At 36.7% G+C, this 18,809-nt stretch overlaps 1 non-coding gene across 1 annotated transcript; it reads right to left on the bottom strand.

The window, feature by feature from the left end:
- Positions 1–16,910: 16,910 nt before the first annotated feature.
- Positions 16,911–17,017, bottom strand: LOC122035797. The gene has a single exon (XR_006127251.1). It is a non-coding gene; the product is annotated as a small nucleolar RNA R71 (small nucleolar RNA).
- Positions 17,018–18,809: the final 1,792 nt, after the last annotated feature.

Consider the following 18,809-nt stretch of genomic DNA (forward strand, 5'->3'; position numbering starts at 1 on the left):
ATTTGTCGTATCTTACATAGCGCCTCAACTTCATGTGCAAGCTACTACGTTAAAAAGTGCCAACAAGCTTCAACATCTATTTCTATTGTTGGTATATTTTTTTTGTTAAGCTTGCATTGTTTACTTTCTAAAAGATAATAGTGTGTTACTATCTTTCATCTGTACGAATTACTTCTTTTTGAAGATTTTGGAAAGAAGAATTATAGTGGATTGTCCAACGGTGCGATCAAGGATCGCAGGTCTTGGAGTAGAAGTTGACATATGCTCTGAACAAAGTAACCAAAACAAGTTCTTTATTTTCCACTGCACTACTCTTGTTTTAACGATTCAAAAGAAAAAATTTTAACGAGCGATATCCACCCTCCCCCTCTGTCGCTTTTTTTCAATCCTTCAATTGGTATCAGAGCAGGTCACTCTAAAATTACTTAACTATTTTTCAAGCAAATTTTAAAACTTTTTATTTTTCTTTAATTTTTTTAAGTAATATTCTTCTACTCTATATCTCACACTACTAATCCCAAGACGCGAGTCTTGGAAAATTGTTCTTCTTTTAATTCTTTGATTGCAAGAATGTTGATGTTATATCATGAAGGGCGAAGCATCTATGACCCAACACCATACGATCAAGTCTACTTCAATTGCTGGAGATGGGGAATGTAATCTTTCATAGGAAGTGAGAGCTTTGATAATTGGATTGCATTGAAACAACTTTTTAAAAATTCAGAAGCAAACACAAAGGTAATGAATATTTTAATTAGTGTTTTTCCTAACAAAATTATGTGTATGCTAGAAAATATCAAGAATGCATTCGAGTTGTAGACCCAATTAATCAAGCTTCACAAGATACCATCGAGGCTAAAAGATCAAGGCAAAAGTGATTTCTACCCCGAGTATGAATCCAGAGAGTTATCCTCAGAGTCAGACTCAGAAGAACAAGACCAAATCCACTTAATTGCACTAATGGCCAAGGAGGTGGTTGATAGATCTGAACTTAAGTTGGAATAAGAGTTTGAACCTAAATCCAAGATGGCAATAGTCAAGAGGGAGAATCCTATAGAGGATTCAAAAGGTAAAATTGTCAATTTAAAATTTAAAGATTACATAACATGTTTCAGGTGTAGTTAAAAAGGGCACTACAGAAATAAGTGTCCTACTTATAAGAGTAGATCCATACAACTGGAGGCAAAGGAGGAACTGATGCATGGAGTCTGGAAAAGGAAGGACCACATTGAATGCTTTAAGTGCAAAAAAAGGGTCATTACAAATTTCAATGAACGGAACGATGACTCAAGTCCAGGGGAGCGATTAAGGTAAATAAATTATATGAAAATTTGTATGCTTTAGATCTTTCTTGTTTAGATTTTACCATGAATTTAAAAATACATAAAAATCCTACATTGACATTGCTTAACAAAAATAACTCAATTAATAAAAAGTTAACTAGTTCAATTTTAACAAACATTGATCAAATTAACCCAAACCTTAATAAAAACTTAGATCTAGTTAATCAAAATTTATTTATTTAAGATAATTTAAATTCAAATGATAATTTTCCAAAATTAATTAATAATAAACAAAATTTAATTAAAAACTTGGAAAATAAAAATAAGAAATTAAACTATAAAAATTCAAAAATTAATCCTTTAACCTTTGAAGAATTTGGAAAATAAACTTTCAACTTATAAAAATCAAAATTCTACCTTGAAAATAAATAAAAAATAAAATAATTTTTCTAAATTTAAAAATACAAACTTAAATTTTAGAAAACTAGAAAAAAATAATATTATGAAAAGTAAAATTGATAAATTAGAAAAATTAATTAATAATTTTACTAACTCACAAAATCTAGACTTAGGTTACAAGTCTATGTCAAATCTAAATAAAAAACTTAAAATTTACAAACTATGTTATAATTAATTATATTTTAAATATGAAACATAATAATAATAATAATAATAATAATAATAATAATAATAATAATAAGACTTGTTTGAATTGATTGTCTTGCCATGCTCATGCATATTTAAATTACTTGTTATATACCATGTCATGCATTTGATCCTTAGTATTTAATTGATAACTTAGAAGGGTTAGTTAAAAATGTTTAATTGACGCTAACAACATAGTATCAGAATGGATTAGGATGATAGTACGCTAAGGAAACTTTATCAAAAGCATGTGCAAGCTGAATTATGTGTATTCTACTTGGTGCACTAGACATAGTGTAAGATCTGACAATTAAGTAATAAGTGTTATTGGGGGGAGGGGGGATAACACTATTGGATTTTTAAGGAATTTTTAATTTTTTTTTTGGGATTTAAATGGAGTTTGTATGATACATTTAAGAGGATGAAATGATTGGGTTAGAAGAAAACCTATTTAGAATATCCCTTTAGTGGGAGTTGATTATTTTCATTACAACTAAAGTTGGAATTAATTGAGCTAGGTATAAAACTAAACCTAGGTTTAGCCGATTCATTCCCTTCTCCCATCTCCGCCCAATCTTCCTTCTCTCCCGAGACATCTCGTGATTTACCCTCACCTGATTACCGACCGCCGGCGTCACCGTCTATGCCGACCATCATCAGTACAACCCTCCGCAGCCACCGTCATCGTCTTCTTGCCACGACTGTTGGGTTTTTCGGGCCGCAAAAACCGCTTTTTGCGTTGCGGAAACCCCGAATCCCATGCCACCGGATCCATGCGAAGTTATAAAACAAAAATTTTCTATGTGTACGAGTTTTCTAACCTAGATTTACACTAGATCTACAAAGAAAAAAAGATTACCCTTGATGCGAAGCCCTTCGCAAATCCCGCTCGTCCAAGGTTCGCCGGATCTCAAGGTTGTCAAGTGTACAACCCTCTATGTGTATCCACACGAACAAATTGATGGAGAGAACCTCTAAAGATGTGCTAGCAACCTTAGAGGATCAGCAATGGTGGAGGAGAGGGAGAGAAGAAAGGTAGAGAGGAAGAAGAAGGAGGTTACCAAAAACCAAATGAAACTCACCCTTGAGTTAAAGTGCCTGGCCACTTCAAGAAGGCTTTTAAACCTCCATGGGATATCAAGAGTCACAACTCTTGATCTCCCTCATGAGGTGGCACACACATGTTCTAGCCTTGATGATGTGGCACATCATAATTAGTCCACTTAATGTCAACTCACAAATGAGGTGGCAATGGTCAAGTCAAACTTGACCTTTCATCTTCCTCTCAAGTCAAGTCAAACTTGACCACTTCTCTCCCATGGTTGATCAAATCTAACCATTGGTTCAAGTCAATTTCTAATTTAATGAATCTCTATTCATTGAATTAAATTGGCTCAATGAGTCTAAGTCCAAATTAGACTCATTTAACACATGAACCAAATTGAGTCCAACTCAATTAGTTTACTTTGGATTACTCTTAATCCAATTTGGTTCATCACATGAACCTAATCCTCTTGGTTCATCAAATGAACCTAATTTCCATCTAATTGCCCGTTGTGTGTGACCCTATAGGTTCTTGTAACGTTGGCAATGCTCCTAAACCCATTTAGAAGCATAAGTAATGAGCGGTATCTAGCAACACATCATTACTACCCAAGTTACAAGAATGTTGAGATCCAACATCACCTTGTGACTACTAATTGTGACTCTTCACAATATGTGACAATATCCTTCTATCCTAGACATCTAGATTGATCAAATCTGAGGCATAGACGGTGTCATCCTCTGATCAATCTAAATCTTGAACTCCAAGTAGACTCACTCTAATCAAATGAGCTCAATATCTCATATTGACTCACTTGGGCATGGTCATGCACTTAGTGGTCTCACTCTATCAAAAATAACGATGTCACTCCTGTTATATAGGAGGGATAGATCTCATCTATATCACTCACATCCCTCCGCATAATTTGTTACATACCCAATAATCGCCTTTATAGTCCACCCAGTTACGGGTGACGTTTGACGAAGCCAAAGTATGTAACTCATTATGTAGGGAACCATGGTAACTTCAGGTTCAAGGACTAATAGTCATACTAATAGCCACATAATAAAGTATATGACACTCATATAATGATTCATGATACTTTCTCATGGCGGGTCATTCAGTATACATTCTCCAATGCATACTCATGTGTCAACTTGATATCTCTATATTCATGACTTATGAGATCAAGTCATCGAGTTGACCTACATGCTAGTCTCATCGCATTAACATTGTCCCTGAATGTTAATACTTGACTAGGAATGATTAAGAGTAGAGTTCCCTATATCATCTCACTATCGATTCAATCAATCGATTGATATAGGTAAGAACCTTTTACTCAAGGACGCTATTATACTTAATTATTTGGCACCAATACAAGTAAGTATAATAACCATAAACAAATATCTTTATATATACATAAGAATATGATACAACGAGTCCATACAACAATCATCAAAAGATTGGCTCTAGGGCTCTAACTAGCAGCGACACCCAGAACTCTATGTGTTGCCGCTGCACTAGCTGCTTGTCTCAAGTCGTTGATTCCCTCTTTTGATCTATCTCTCTCTCAATCTCACGGCACCACCCGATCATCGTTAGCCTCGTCACGTAGCCTGTATCGACCGATGCCACCGATGCCACTTACCTCTACAACCGATCACTGTCAATCTACCTTATGCCCTAGTTGCCACCATCAGAGAGCTTCCATTCCAATCTGAGGCCATCACCCATTCCATCGTCGGTAGCTCCTACTTATCTCGTTCATCCATGGTGTTGGATCGAATAAGTGCGATAGAGGGGGGTGAATATCGCACTCTTTTAAAACCTTTCTTTTTCTTTGGAAATTAGAATCGTGCAACGGAAAGTAAAATAAAAGACAAGTTTGTTTACTTCGTTTGGAGTCTAGGTCGACTCCTACTCGAAGGCTCGCGACCCTTGACCGCACCGATGGGCAATCCACTATAACCCTTCTTTCCGAAAACCTCGGAAAGAAGCAGATCGTACAAATGAGAAAGATAGTAACAATCCTACTATCTTACTAATGAAATAATACAATGCAAGCTAAAAATTAATATACCGACAAAATGTAGAATTTGAAGCTCGGTCGGTACTTCCGGATGAAGTAGTTTGAAGAGTTGTAGTGAGCTTGTAGTACGAATCATCTTGCGCAAAGGTGAGCCTTTATATAATTAGAAAGTTGTTCCTGCCTCAGACCTCGAGCCCCTTTTTATAAGTGTCTTTGAGGTTCGATCGACCGATCCCTCTGTTCGGTCGACCAAACCAGCTCCCTTCCTTCTTGGTTGGAGTTTGATGCTGGCTCGATCTTTTGCATTAACTACTCATTAAGGGTTCAGTCGACCGATCCCTCTTTTCGGTCGAACGAACATGTTCCTTCCCTATTCGTCGAGATTTGCCAAGATCCTCATTTAATAGTGCTTTAATGTTGATTGGTTCGATCGACCGATCCCTACATTCGGTCGACCGATCAGCTCTTTTTCCTTTTGTTTCTGATCGATGCTGATGAACTGGCCTGTGCTGAGTCATCATGGTTCAGTCGAATGATCCCTACGTTTGGTCGATCGATCCGGCCGAACCTACAACACAGAGTTAAACAAAGTATCCCTGCAACACAAATGTTAGCACAGTAATATATATAATGCATGAGTAATATAAGACAGTAGAACTGTCTTGATCTCAACTTGGAAACCTTCCCAATTTCTTCAGTTGGATCAGCGACCTAAGATTGTTCCCTTAGGGAACCCGAACTCACTGTCACTCCTCCAATTGTTTACCTCAACCTACCTGCCAAACTTAGATCCTCCAGATTTAGTTTGGACTTTTCACTTAGCTTTGATCGGCTCGCCAGGACTTTTCTCTTGATCTTCGGTCCTCCAAACCTCTCGATCACACCGCCAAGCGTCAGGTCCCCTCGACCCACTTGGACTTTCACCTGGGTTCCACGATCAGCTAAGATTTCTCCTGCCTAGCCTCCAACTAGGTCTTTCCCGGTTAAGTAAATAGCCTGCACACTCAGTCAATTTGTTAGATCACAACAAGACTTAACTTGAACCTTTGACAACATCAAAACTTAGGTTTGATTCTGGTGCCGCTTGCACCAACATCTTCCCATTTTTGATGTTTGACAACCAAGGTTCAAAGTTAAGTTAAAATGTACAAAAATTAAATAAATAAGCAATTTAACTTTTAACTCTCCCCCTGAGTTAAACAACTCCCCCTGAATTTACTATCTCTTCCCCTTTGACACACATCAAAAAATAAAAGACCTCAACACCAAGGAAAAATAATAAAGTTCACAGAAAACCTTTGAGTGGAAAGAGTTAAATTTAATAACTTAGTTTAAAAGTATTCTAATTTATGAAAATTGTAACAATATTAGATAGATCTTTTGAAAATTAGTGGAAAAGTGTAAAATTGTAGAATCATAATAAATATCAAGCATAAGTAAAGTATTTTTTTTAAATATGTAAAGTTATCATTAACATCGTTGAAAAGAATTTTTTTATGATTTTTGAAATAAGGGCAAAATAAAATTTTGAAAACATGAAAAATCTTTGAAAAGTTAAGGAAGTTAAAATGATAAAAAAATTTCCCCAAGTTAAAAAAAATAGTAACATTTGAATGTGTTAAGAAAATGTTAGGAAGAGTAAAATAAAGGAAAAGTAATTTTGAAAATATATAATTTTGAAAAACTTGAGAAGTATAAAATTATGAAAATTACCACTAAGTTGAAAAATAAATATCAAAAATGATTTTGAAAATAAATTTATAAAAAAGGAAAAAATTTGAAAATTTGTAAGATAGACTTTTAAAAAATATAGTCAAAGCTCCCCTTAAAATTGACAACAACCTAAAAGTTCAAACATGATTAGAAAAACTAAGGAAAAATGTCCTTATGATGAAATATCCAACCTTTGTTCTAGGCTAACTACCACAAGATAGTAGCTATTGACTCAGGTTGGTTAATTTGAGTATTTAGGACTAACGAGGTTGTTACTAGCTAGTTAACTCAAATTGATCCATGTATGTTGTTTAAAGCCCATATTTATAGCGATGCACTGACATAAGCATTTGAAATCTTAGGCTAGGTCCTAAGCATCTCACCCATTCTAAGTTATCAAGCAAGGGATCTTACTATGCTTGTGAGATGCTGGCTCCTAGAACTATAGGATCATGCAAGTCTACGATAGGACCTAGGCTGCTCCAGAAAATGAAAATATTTTGAAAGAGTTTTGAAAACCAAAATTTGAAAAGGAAATTTTTACAAAAATAATTTTGAAAACTACTAAGTAATATTTTGAAAGCATTTTTAAGAAACCTATTCTATAAAATATACCAAAAGCTACTAAAGAAGGTCATAACTGAAAAGTACTTAATAACATACTTAGTCATAATCCAAGGTAGTTAATACAACAAGTCATAAATAATAAACCCTAAAATCACTCCTCCTCATCCTCACCATCTCGAAAATAGTCAAACATCCTCTGCTGCTCCCTTTCTAAAGCATCAGTATGATCCATCATCTCTTGACGAAAGTCTGCAATTGGACCCTGAAGGGAGCTATACTGATCATCCATCTTCGTCTCTAAGGAGGTAAATCGACTAAAAATATCATCACGAAGACGGGTAAAGAAGTCACTGGTCGGAGGAGGAGGTGCATATGAACTGCTCTGAGCAAAGTCAAAATAAGGCATCATAGCAAATCCTGGATCAATAAATACTGGAGGAGGTGCAGTAACTGGGATCAGATCTTCTTTAGCAATAGGTTCGTCGACAGCCGGTGGAACGTAATGTGGATGAGTCCATTTATACACAAGGCCCTCGGCGCTAGTCCTAATCCCAGCCAAAGACAACTGCCTAATACCGACAAGATTGAAATCAGATAACTCAATTAGTTCACCACGGTGAACTCCGACCCCTAAAGAAGCAATGTATGCAGTGAGGACATGCCACTGGATCATGTGGACTTTATTCGAGGAGATGTACCCCAAATAGTAGATAATAGAACAGTAAACCCAGTATCCTAAGTCAAAGTCAAGATGGTGTCGTAATGCATACATTAAAAAGAGATGAACTGGATGCAACACCCCCTGATCCCTAGACGATAAAGGATGAATACATGAAACAACCATTTTATAAAGGGCGTTATCAGTTGGACTTAATGGTACAGTAGACATCTTCTTAGGACGAGCTCCCTCAAAAAAATCAACATACATAAGATCAAGAGTAAGATGAGCAAAAGGAGCAGGTAATGGGTCTGGAAGAGAAGCACTGAAAAATATACAGTTCATCGAAGGTCGGATCCATAAAAATTGAAGAAACATATCTAGATCAAACAACATCTCTCTGGTGGCTACTCTAGTCCTATAGTGATGGTGGTCAAGTTCACACAGGTTGTGATAAAATTCAGAACAGATAATGGGATTGTAAACATGTCGGCAAAAGACAATGCTATCTAGCTGAAAGTATTGGTTGATCTCTATGGCTTCAGGACAGTAAGTTTGATAGAATTGAAGATCAAGACAACGGGTACCTATTACCTTAAATTTTTTATTTGGAAAAGATTGGCGTAATTCCTCAGATGAAAACCTGGGGTCCTGACTGGGATTAAGAGAGCTAGCCTCTTGTTGCGCAATTGCTCTACTTTTTTCACTATCATAAAAATAAAAAAATTTAGCAATATGTAAATAAAGGGGAAAAGTATAATAGGAGAATACCGAGGCATTGTCGCACACCAAAGGATGTTAGAACCGACGAAATGGCTTTGAAGGTAAGGAGGAGAAGAGGATATAAGGAGTTAGTGCGAGGCTTGTGTTCTGCCCGAACATGTATATATAGAGGTTGATCGGTCGACCGATCTAGGGTTCGGTCGATTGATACCTTTAACACGGTGACCAGGTTAGTTGATGATCGGTTGACCGGACACTTGTTCGATCGACCGATAAATTTATGCCAGCAGACAAACAAGTTAGGTGAACGGTCAAAAATTTATTACGATTTACTATATCGGTCGACCGATAAATGTGTTCGGTCAACCGATACATTAAAAATAATATTCTCGTTAGGTCGACCGAACCTGGTTTTTAGTCGACGGAACAACCATTTTTTAAAAATAATTTTAATTAAGTTTTAAAATAATTTTAATTAAGTTTTTAAAATAATTTTAATTAAGTTTTTAAAATAATTTTAATTAAGTTTTTAAAATAATTTTAATTAAGTTTTAAATATAATTTTAATTAAGTTTTTTAAATAATTTTAATTAAGTTTTTAAAATAATTTTAATTAAGTTTTAAAATAATTTTAATTAAGTTTTAAAATAATTTTAATTAAGTTTTTAAAATAATAATTTTAATTAAGTTTTTAAATAATTTTAATTAAGTTTTAAAATAATAATTTAAATTATGTTTTGAAATAATAATTTTAATTAAGTTTTTTTAAAAATAATTTTATTTTAATTAAGTTTTAGAATAATTTTAGTTAAGTTTTAGAATAATTTTAATTAAGTTTTTTTAAATAATAATTTTAATTAAGTTTTAAAATAATTTTAATTAAGTTTTAAAATAATAATTTTAATTATGTTTTAAAATAATAATTTTGATTAAGTTTTTTTTTAAAATAATTTTAATTAAGTTTTTTTAAAAAAATAATTTTAATTAAGTTTTTAAAATAATTTTAATTAAGGTTGAAAAATAATTTTAATTAAGTTTTTAAAATAATTTTAATTAAGTTTTAACATAATCTCAATTAAGTTTTTTTAAAATAATTTTAATTAACTATTTAATTAATTTTAAATTATTTAATTATTGAATTATTGAAAAATGTTATTGAACCCATGTTAGATTCAAACTTAGCTTTGGGTTAATCAAGCAAGCTTTCTAAGGATAAGTTTTCAGTTTAGTGGCGAGGCATATGACCTTTTTGTGTATCAACGGTGGATCACTTGCTGAAAACTTTCCAAACTGTTCTCGCTCAAAAAACTTAATACTAAATTTTGATCTAACTAGTCCATGTTTGACAGGGGTAGCTTCGGTCAGACCCACTAAGTCTAGTGCACCAGGTAGAATACACAGGATTCAGCCTAGACATGCCTTTAACAAAGCTTCCTTGACATATTATCATCCCAATCCATTCCGATGCTATGTTGTAGGGTTTGGTAAACCTTTTTTTTTATCTAACCATTCAAAAAAAAACCTAATCCTAAGTGTGTGAGTTTGATTAATTATGTTGGTTGGATTGTTTTTCTAGTTGCTCCCCTCGAGTCATAGCTTAGATAAGGTCTATCTAAGTAATGAATTTGACTCTTAGGGATTAAGTATAGGTTTGGTTTAATTGATTTGGTTAAATATTTTGTTTGGACCCATGCTTGGACTTGACTTCTAACATTTTGACTAATTAATGACAAGTATGATTTGTTTGTTTGTTTAGGATTGTAACCAAGTCCTGATTTGTTATACACGGCTCGTTGTGATCCAAGTACCATGTTTAGACACTTGGACCCCAGTTCGAACTTTTCCAAAATTTTCTTGAGTCGCTCGACTTGACCTTTTAAGTTAGAATTTTCTTCCTCAAGTTTTTCAACTTAAGTTGGAGTTCGGACTTGAACTTGGTTAGTCGAGTCACTCAAGCTAACTTGCTGCTTAAGGTGGTCTATTTCCTTAAGTAACAAGTTATTTTGTTTTTTTAGATTTTGATAATTTTTTAAACAAGCATTTAACTACTTTAAGCAAATTAGACTTAGAATAAATCGTTACCATATTTGGATCTTCTGATCTGTTGCTTCTTTCGGACTCGATGTCGATCTCGGACTCATACTCCTCATCAGACTCGGAGTCGGAATCTTCGTTTCTCGCCATAAATGCAAGATGACTCAAATGTTTTGTTTGCTCCGTGTCAGATTCGTCGGAAGAGATCTCGTCCCATGTTGCTTGGAGGGCTTTCTTTCGTCTTGTCGATTTAGGCCTTTCTTCCTTCCGATTTGGGCATTCGTTTTTGAAATGCCCCTTTTTGTCGCAGCCGTAACAAATCACTTCTGATTTGTTTTGGGTCTGGTTGAGTGGTGTCTTCTTGGCAATTTTTCTGAATTTCTTCGTTAGCAATCTCCGGACTATGTTGACTAACTCTTCTTCATTTGCTGAGTCAGCATCTGACTCGCTTTCCGGCTCGATCTTTGTTTTTAATTTTATTTCCTTGCTTGGACCTGCATACAAAGCAACTCCTTTCTCGACATGGCTTACGTTAGATTGCTCGTGTAATTCTAATTCACAGAATAACTCATCTAACTTAAGAATGGAAAGATTCTTAGAAACTTTGTACGCATCTACAATTGATGCCCACAAAGCATTCCTTGGAAAAGCGTTTAACGCGTACCTTATTGTGTCACAATTTTCCAGGTTGTGTTTGATCAGATGGATGCCATTGAGGATGTCCTTCAGTCGAGCGTGTAGTTGCCGACCGTCTCTCTAGGAAACATTTTAATATTAAACAAATTATTTAAAAGTAAGTCCTGTTTATTTACCTTAGACTCGTCAGTTCCTTTATGTAGTTTTACTAGAGAGTCCCACAGTTCCTTAGCATTGTCGTAGGGGCCGACTCGATTCAACTCCTCCATTGTGAGCCCGCACTGGATGGTGTTGATCGCCTTATAGTTTAGTTGTGCCTTCTTGATCATTGGAGGAGTCCAATCTTCATGTTCTAGTGGCGTTCCATCTTTGGTCGGAGGTGTGTAGCCTTTCAGTATTGTGAACCAAAGCTCAATGTCTGATTTCATATATCACTCCATTCTATTCTTCCAGTAGCTAAAATTCTCCCCTTTGAAAAGAGGAGGCTGGACAATACTGTAACCTTCTTGATAGGAGTTCGACATCCTTGAATACAAAGAAAATAACAAACCAATTTCCAAGACTTTCGTCTTGGGATTAGTAGTGCTTGAAAATAGAAATAATAAGAAAAATATTCTAAAAGACAATGAAAAAAATAGTTTTAAAAGATGCTTCGAAAAATGGTTAAATAATTTCAGAGCCTACGAGGCTCTGATACCAATTGTTGGATCGGATAAATGCGATAGAGGGGGGGGGGGGGGGGGGAATATCGCGCTCTTTTAAAACCTTTCTTTTTCTTTGGAAATCAGAATCGTGCAACGGAAAGTAAAATAAAAGACAAGTTTGTTTACTTCGTTCGGAGTCTAGGTCGACTCCTACTCGAAGGTCCGTGACCCTTGACCGCACCGATGGACAATCCACTATAACCCTTCTTTCCGAAAGTCTCGGAAAGAAGCAGATCATACAAATGAGTAAGATAGTAACAATCCTACTATCTTACTAATGAAATAATACAATGCAAGCTAAAAATTAATATACCGACAAAATGTAGAATTTGAAGCTCGGTCGGTACTTCCGGATAAAGTAGTTTGAAGAGTTGTAGTGAGCTTGCAGTAGGAATCAGCTTGCGCAAAGGTGAGCCTTTTTGTAATCAGAAAGTTGTTCCTGCCTCAGACCTCGAGCCCCTTTTTATAAGTGTCTTTGAGGTTCGGTCGACCGATCCCTCTGTTCGGTCAACCGAACTAGCTCCCTTTCTTCCTGGCTGGAGTCTGATGTTGGCTCGATCTTTTGCATTAACTGCTCATTAAGGGTTCGGTCGACCGATCCCCCTTTTCGGTCGATCGAACATGCTCCTTCCCTGTTCATCGAGATTTGTCAAGATCCTCATTTAACAGTGCTTTAATGTTATTAGTTTGGTCGACCGATCCCTACGTTCGATCGGTTGATCAGTTCTTTTTTCCTTTTGTTTCTGATCGATGCTGATGAACTGGCCTGTGCTGAGTCATCATGATTCAATCGACCGATCCCTATGTTCGGTCGACCGATCCGGTGGAACCTGCAACATAGAGTTAAACAAAGTATCCCTGCAACATAAAGGTTAGCACAGTAATATATATAATGCATGAGTAATATAAGACAGTAGAACTGTCTTGATCTCAACTTGGAAACCTTTCCGATTTCTTCAGTTGGATCAGTGACCTAAGGTTATTCCCTTAGGGAACCCGACCTCACTATCGCTCCTCCAGTTGTTTACCTCAATCTACCTACCAAACTTAGATCCTCCAGATCTAGTTTGGACTTTTCACTTAGCTTTGATCGGCTTGCCAAGACTTTTCTCTTGATCTTCGGTTCTCCAGACCTCTCGATCACACTGCCAAGCGTCAAGTCCCCTCGACCCACTTGGACTTTCACCTGGGTTCCACGATCAGCTAAGATTTCTCCTGCCTAGCCTCCAACTAGGTCTTTCCCGATTGAGTAAACAACCTACGCACTCAGTCAACTTGTTAGATCACAACAAGAATTAACTTAAACCTTTGACAACATCAAAACTTAGATTTGATTCTGGTCTGCTTGCACCAACACATGGTACATTGCATTCAAAATTTTTTCCATGTTGTAAGTTTCCTAGCTCATCAAGATTGCAATGTCTATGATACACAATAGATGGCTATCAGAATCACATTGGGAGCAAATTGCTGACCTATGATGCTCATTGCCATTGTCGTTGCGTGCAGTCGCTAAGGATTCATTGTAGGGGAGGGAGTGACCAACGAGGGTAAGCCCTAATTTCGATTTCCAGGGTTTATGTAAACCTAATTGTTGTTGGACCGCGACGACCGGCTAGAAGGGGGGTTGAATAACCTGAAAATAAAAAGCACAACCTTTCTCGAACTTTCTTAAACTAACACTTGCATAAATTAAGAAAGTAATAAATTAAAATAGAAAAAGAAGAGGCACCAGATGTTTACTTGGTTACAACCGGGGAGGCTGTTAATCCAAGAAAGATATCGCACTAGAATATCTCCTTCAAGCGGAGAAGCCTCTTACAACAATGACAACGCAAAAAGAAAGAAGCTAAACTACAACTGGAAGCGCACAAGTGTTGGAATTACAATTTCTGAGTTGTTGAAAAGCTTCTGGACCAAGGCTGTATTTATAGCCTTGGTCGGGGTGCCCCGAAGGGGTTCCGGGCGCCCTGGGGGGATAAAACTTTATCCCCCAACGTTCAGATCATGATTGACACGATCTGGTAAAAAAGTCAACTCCGGGCACACTTCCGGGCGCCTCGGAAGGGTCCGGGTGCCCTGGACTGTTCCGGGCGCCCCGGCTGGGAAAGTCAACCCCGTTGACTTTTTCAGCCCGTTAAATTAGAAGAATTTTTTTCCACATTTGAAGTGCATGAATCAAGATGTGCAAGTACGAAGGAGCCCAAGCACAACATCACCCTCAAAGTATCGAGAGACGAACTTGAGTCAGAGTCCTCTCTCGACGACGAGGAAATGGTAATGATGGTAAGGCAATTTAAGAAGTTATGTAATTCTAGAAAAACTAATCATCCGTAGGGTAGAAAGAAAAGGACGATCCATTGCTACCACTGCAACAAAGAAGGGCACGTCAAGGACAATTGCCCCAAGCTGAGGAATAAGGACACAGATAAAGGTAAGAAGCATGTTCAAAAACGTAAGGCATTAAAAGTGACATGGGACGATACGTCGTCCGAATCAGAAGTCAAAGCCTTCTCCAGACTTGCACTAATGGCAAGTCATCAAAGACGACGACTGCGAGTCAAGAGCTTCTGAAATGAGCATCGAGAGCATCGATAAAGGGGGAGCCACGTCGGAAAATAGCAGCAGTTCAGTGGGAGAAACGGACAACGTGATCGACAAGGTAAGTCAGGTATGATCTCTTCCTCCCGATAAACTATTTAAGTTTATTAAATTGTTAACTAAGGATTGCTATAAATTAGAAAAAGAAATTAAGAATTTAAAAATAATATTAGCTAAATCTTGCCCAATAGAAGAATTTGACATAATTAAATTAGAAAATTAAAAATTAAAAGTAGAAAATGATAATTTAAGAGTACAAGTAAATAACTTGAAAAATCATGCATGCTCATCTAATACCAATGTTAGAAAATTTAACAATTTAAATTGCTATTTTAGATATCATAAGAGACAAATTAGGAACATTTCAAAAAGATATGTCCCTAAGAAATTTTTAGTCAATCCAGTAGGCTGGAACCTATATTGGGTTCCAAAGTCCTATTTAACTTAAACCATTAGTTAGATTTAGCGCTTTCAGCGAGAAAATTAGACATTAAATTTTTTTATGAGGCTTTGTCTAAGAAAGTAGTTGTTACTCCAATAACCAAGAAGGTCTAGTGCCTTGCCAGTGCCTGGAAGCCAAAATATTGAAATAAAATATTTAATTAACTTTCTGATAAAGCATTAAGATTAAAATTTAATAATGCTTTAAAATGTTTTTTTTTCAAACATTTTTTTGGAAATCTTTCTAAATATTTTTATACTTAGAAAAATTTTCGTGCGTAAAATTTTACTTAGAAAAATTCTCAAAAATTTACATAATTTTAAAACTGTCTAAGTCTTAACCCTTAGAATTTTTCTTGAAAACCTAATTTTTATGTGATCAAAGGGGGAGAAGGAAAAGTGTAAGTCTAGGGGGAGGTAGACCAAAATTTAAATTTTCTATCTTTTTACACTTTATTGCAAAATTAGTTAGTTTACTTTTTATGCTTATTTACCCTATCTTAACTTGGGTTGCTCACATCAAAAAGGGAGAGATCGTTGGAACCCCAAGGTTGTTTTGGTGTGATCAACAAGTTAAGTTAGGTCTTGTCGATTTTTAACCTTGTGTCTAAGTGTGCAGGAGCTTAGGAGCACAGGATGTCGAGCGAAAGATGCAGCTGGTGAGAAGGATGGCACGCGGTGCGTCCGAGGGACGAGCCACTGTGGAAGAGTACACCGGCGGACGAGAAGGAATCGTGCGGTGGTTCCGAGGGACGAGAAGCTGGAGCGGAAGACTTCTCGGGGAGAAAGAGACGCAGCTAGCGAGAAGGTCGGCACCGGGTGCGACCGAGGGACGAAGACTGCGGATGAGTACGCTGGCGGACAAGAAGGAAGCACACGACGATTCCGAGGGACGAGAAGCCAGAGCGGAAGCCTGCTCCAGAAGACCAGAAGATGGGTTCGGGTGAGCCCTATTCCATATGACAGAAATCACCCAAGAGAACGAAACAGGAGCAGAAGACCCGGACCGAGGCGGGCGGAACCGGAGCAGAGGGCCCGGACCGAAAAAGTCAACATAGGTTGACTTTTGGGTCCCGGGCGCCCGGAACCATTCCGAGCCCCCGTAACAGTCTGGGGCGCCCAGAACCATTCCGAGCGCCCATAACAATCCGGGGTGCCCGGAACCCTTCCTGGCGCCCGGAACCCTTCCGAGCGCCCGGAACAGAATTTCATCCAGATCGCGGTCAAACCATGATCCGTGCATAGGGGATAAAATTTTATCCCCCCATGGCGCCCCGACCAAAGCTATAAATACAGCCTTGGTCCAGAAGCTTTTAATTAACTTAGAAACTGTGTAATCCAACACTTGTGCGCCTCATTTTTAGTTAGCTTCTTTCTTTTTGCGCTTCACTGCTGTAAGAGGCTTCTCCGCCTGAAGGAGATAGTTAGTGCGACATATTCCTTGGATTAACAACCTTCCCGGTTGTAACCAAGTAAAACATCCTTTGCCTCTTCTTTCTATTTATTACCTTCATTTATTTTGCAAGTGTTAGTTTAAGAAAAGTTGAGAAAGGTTTCGTTTTATTATTTTTCAGGCTATTCAACCCCCCTTTTAGTCGGCCACCGCGATCCAATAGATCCTAATCAACACTTGGAAGTTTTTTATGAAATCTGCAGAACTATGAAGATGAATGGTGTTCCATCTGAAGTCGTGAGATTATTATTGGTTGAGTTTTCTTTAAGAGATAGAGCCAAGTAATAGCTAAATTCACTACCAGCAAATAGCATTACCACTTAGGAATAATGTGAGCAACAATTTCTTGATAAATTCTACCCTCCAAGCAAGACAGCTCATATGAGAAATTTAATTGCAAGCTTCAGACAATCAGACTCAGAATCTTTATTTGAAGCATGGGATAGATACAATAACATGCTCAGACAATGCCCACACCATGGATTAGAAAGATGGTTAGTGTTGCACACATTTTATAATGGCATCAATTATCACTCAAAGGTGTCCCTAGATTCAGCAGCTGGAGGGGCACTTATGAATAAAAGTTTAAATAACGCCGAAGATATTATTGAGAGTGTGGCACAGAATCATCATCAATGGGCTACAGAAAGAAGTGGAGGTCATTCTTATTCAAACCCAGCAAAGGCATCAGGAAAGTTTGATGTGGATGCAGTTACCTTGATGGTTGCAAAATTGGATGCTCTAACTAACAAGATAGAAAGTATGGGAACAAATCCTAGCACGGTCAATGCTATATTATGTTGTTGTGAAACTTGTGGAAGTTCTGATCATGCTCAAGACTCATCTCCTTTTGGAGCTATTTCTGCACAAATTAATCAATTGGAACAATGTGATGCTATCATGAGTTATAATCAAAGACAGAACAATCCATTTTTAAACACATACAACCTTGGGTGGAAGAATCATCCCAACTTTTCTTATCGTAACAATCAAGAGCAAGGACCATCTATGGGGGCTAGACCAAATTTCCAATCTGGGCAACAAAACTTTCAACAACAATAGTCTTCTCAGAATTATCAACTTTCTAAATTGGAGAAAATGCTTGAGGAAGTTATTTCCAATCAAAATGAAATGAAGCAGGAAATTAAGTTGTTGACTCAGAGAATGGATAATTCTGACAAACATCAAAAGATCCAAGATAGCCAAATTGCCTAGATTGCTTCATCACCTTCAAGAACACCTGGCCAATTTCCTGGAAAGCCTGATGTTAATCCAATGGAGCACTGTAATAGAATTAAGCTTAGGAGCGGACGGACTTTGGGAGATCCCCAAATGACTGCTCCAAAAGGGATGAAAATTAAAGAAGAGTTCTCTCCTCTAACTCTTGAACCAATTCAAATTCAAGAAGAAGAGGAGAATACCAAAAAGGTTGAAGAAACTCTTCCACTTCACTCACAAAGTCAAGCAATCCCTTTTCCTCAAAGATTGATCATGTTAAAGAAAGATGAAGAGTTTGGCAGATTTCTTGAGAAAATTAAAGACATTTGTGTTGAAGTTCTTTTGATTGATGTCATCTAACAAATGTCGAAGTTTGCTAAATTTTTGAAGGACATCTTGTCCAACAAGAGAAAGAAAGGAGATGTTGAGACCATAGCTCTAACAGAGGAATGTAGCGCTTTGATTGAGAATAACACTTCCCCGAAACTCAAAGATCCAGGAAGTTTTTATATTCCTTGCACTATAGAAGCTGAATTTATAGAAAAAGCTTTTTGTGATTTGAGGACAAGTGTTAGCCTCATTCCTTATTCAATTCGTAATAAATTAGGTCTCAAAAACTTTAAACTTACTACCATGACACTGCAATTAGTTGATCATTCTTGTAGGTACCCAATGGGTATTGTGGAAGATGTGCCGATAGAAGTTGGTGGGAGTATTATTTCCACAGATTTTATGATACTTGACATGGATGAAGACCCTTCCTTGCAACAGCTGGAGCAATAATTGATGTGAAAAATCATAAGCTTTCATTGGTAATTGGTAAGGAAAGTTGGAGTATAATTTGGCTAATTCTTCTAACCATGGATGGTTGAGATGATAAAGAGTTAAAACTATTAAAATTTGAGATAAAATAATATTTAGGAAAAATGATAAAATATAATGGATAATTTAGAAGGAAATAGATTTTATATGAATTTTTGGATATTAAATCGGGATAAAGATGAGTTTTTATCCTATTTAAAATGAGAGTTAATTGATTTAAATTACTTAAGTTTAGAT

This window comes from Zingiber officinale, unplaced genomic scaffold, assembly GCF_018446385.1.
Source record: "Zingiber officinale cultivar Zhangliang unplaced genomic scaffold, Zo_v1.1 ctg110, whole genome shotgun sequence".
Taxonomy (NCBI): Eukaryota; Viridiplantae; Streptophyta; class Magnoliopsida; order Zingiberales; family Zingiberaceae; genus Zingiber; species Zingiber officinale.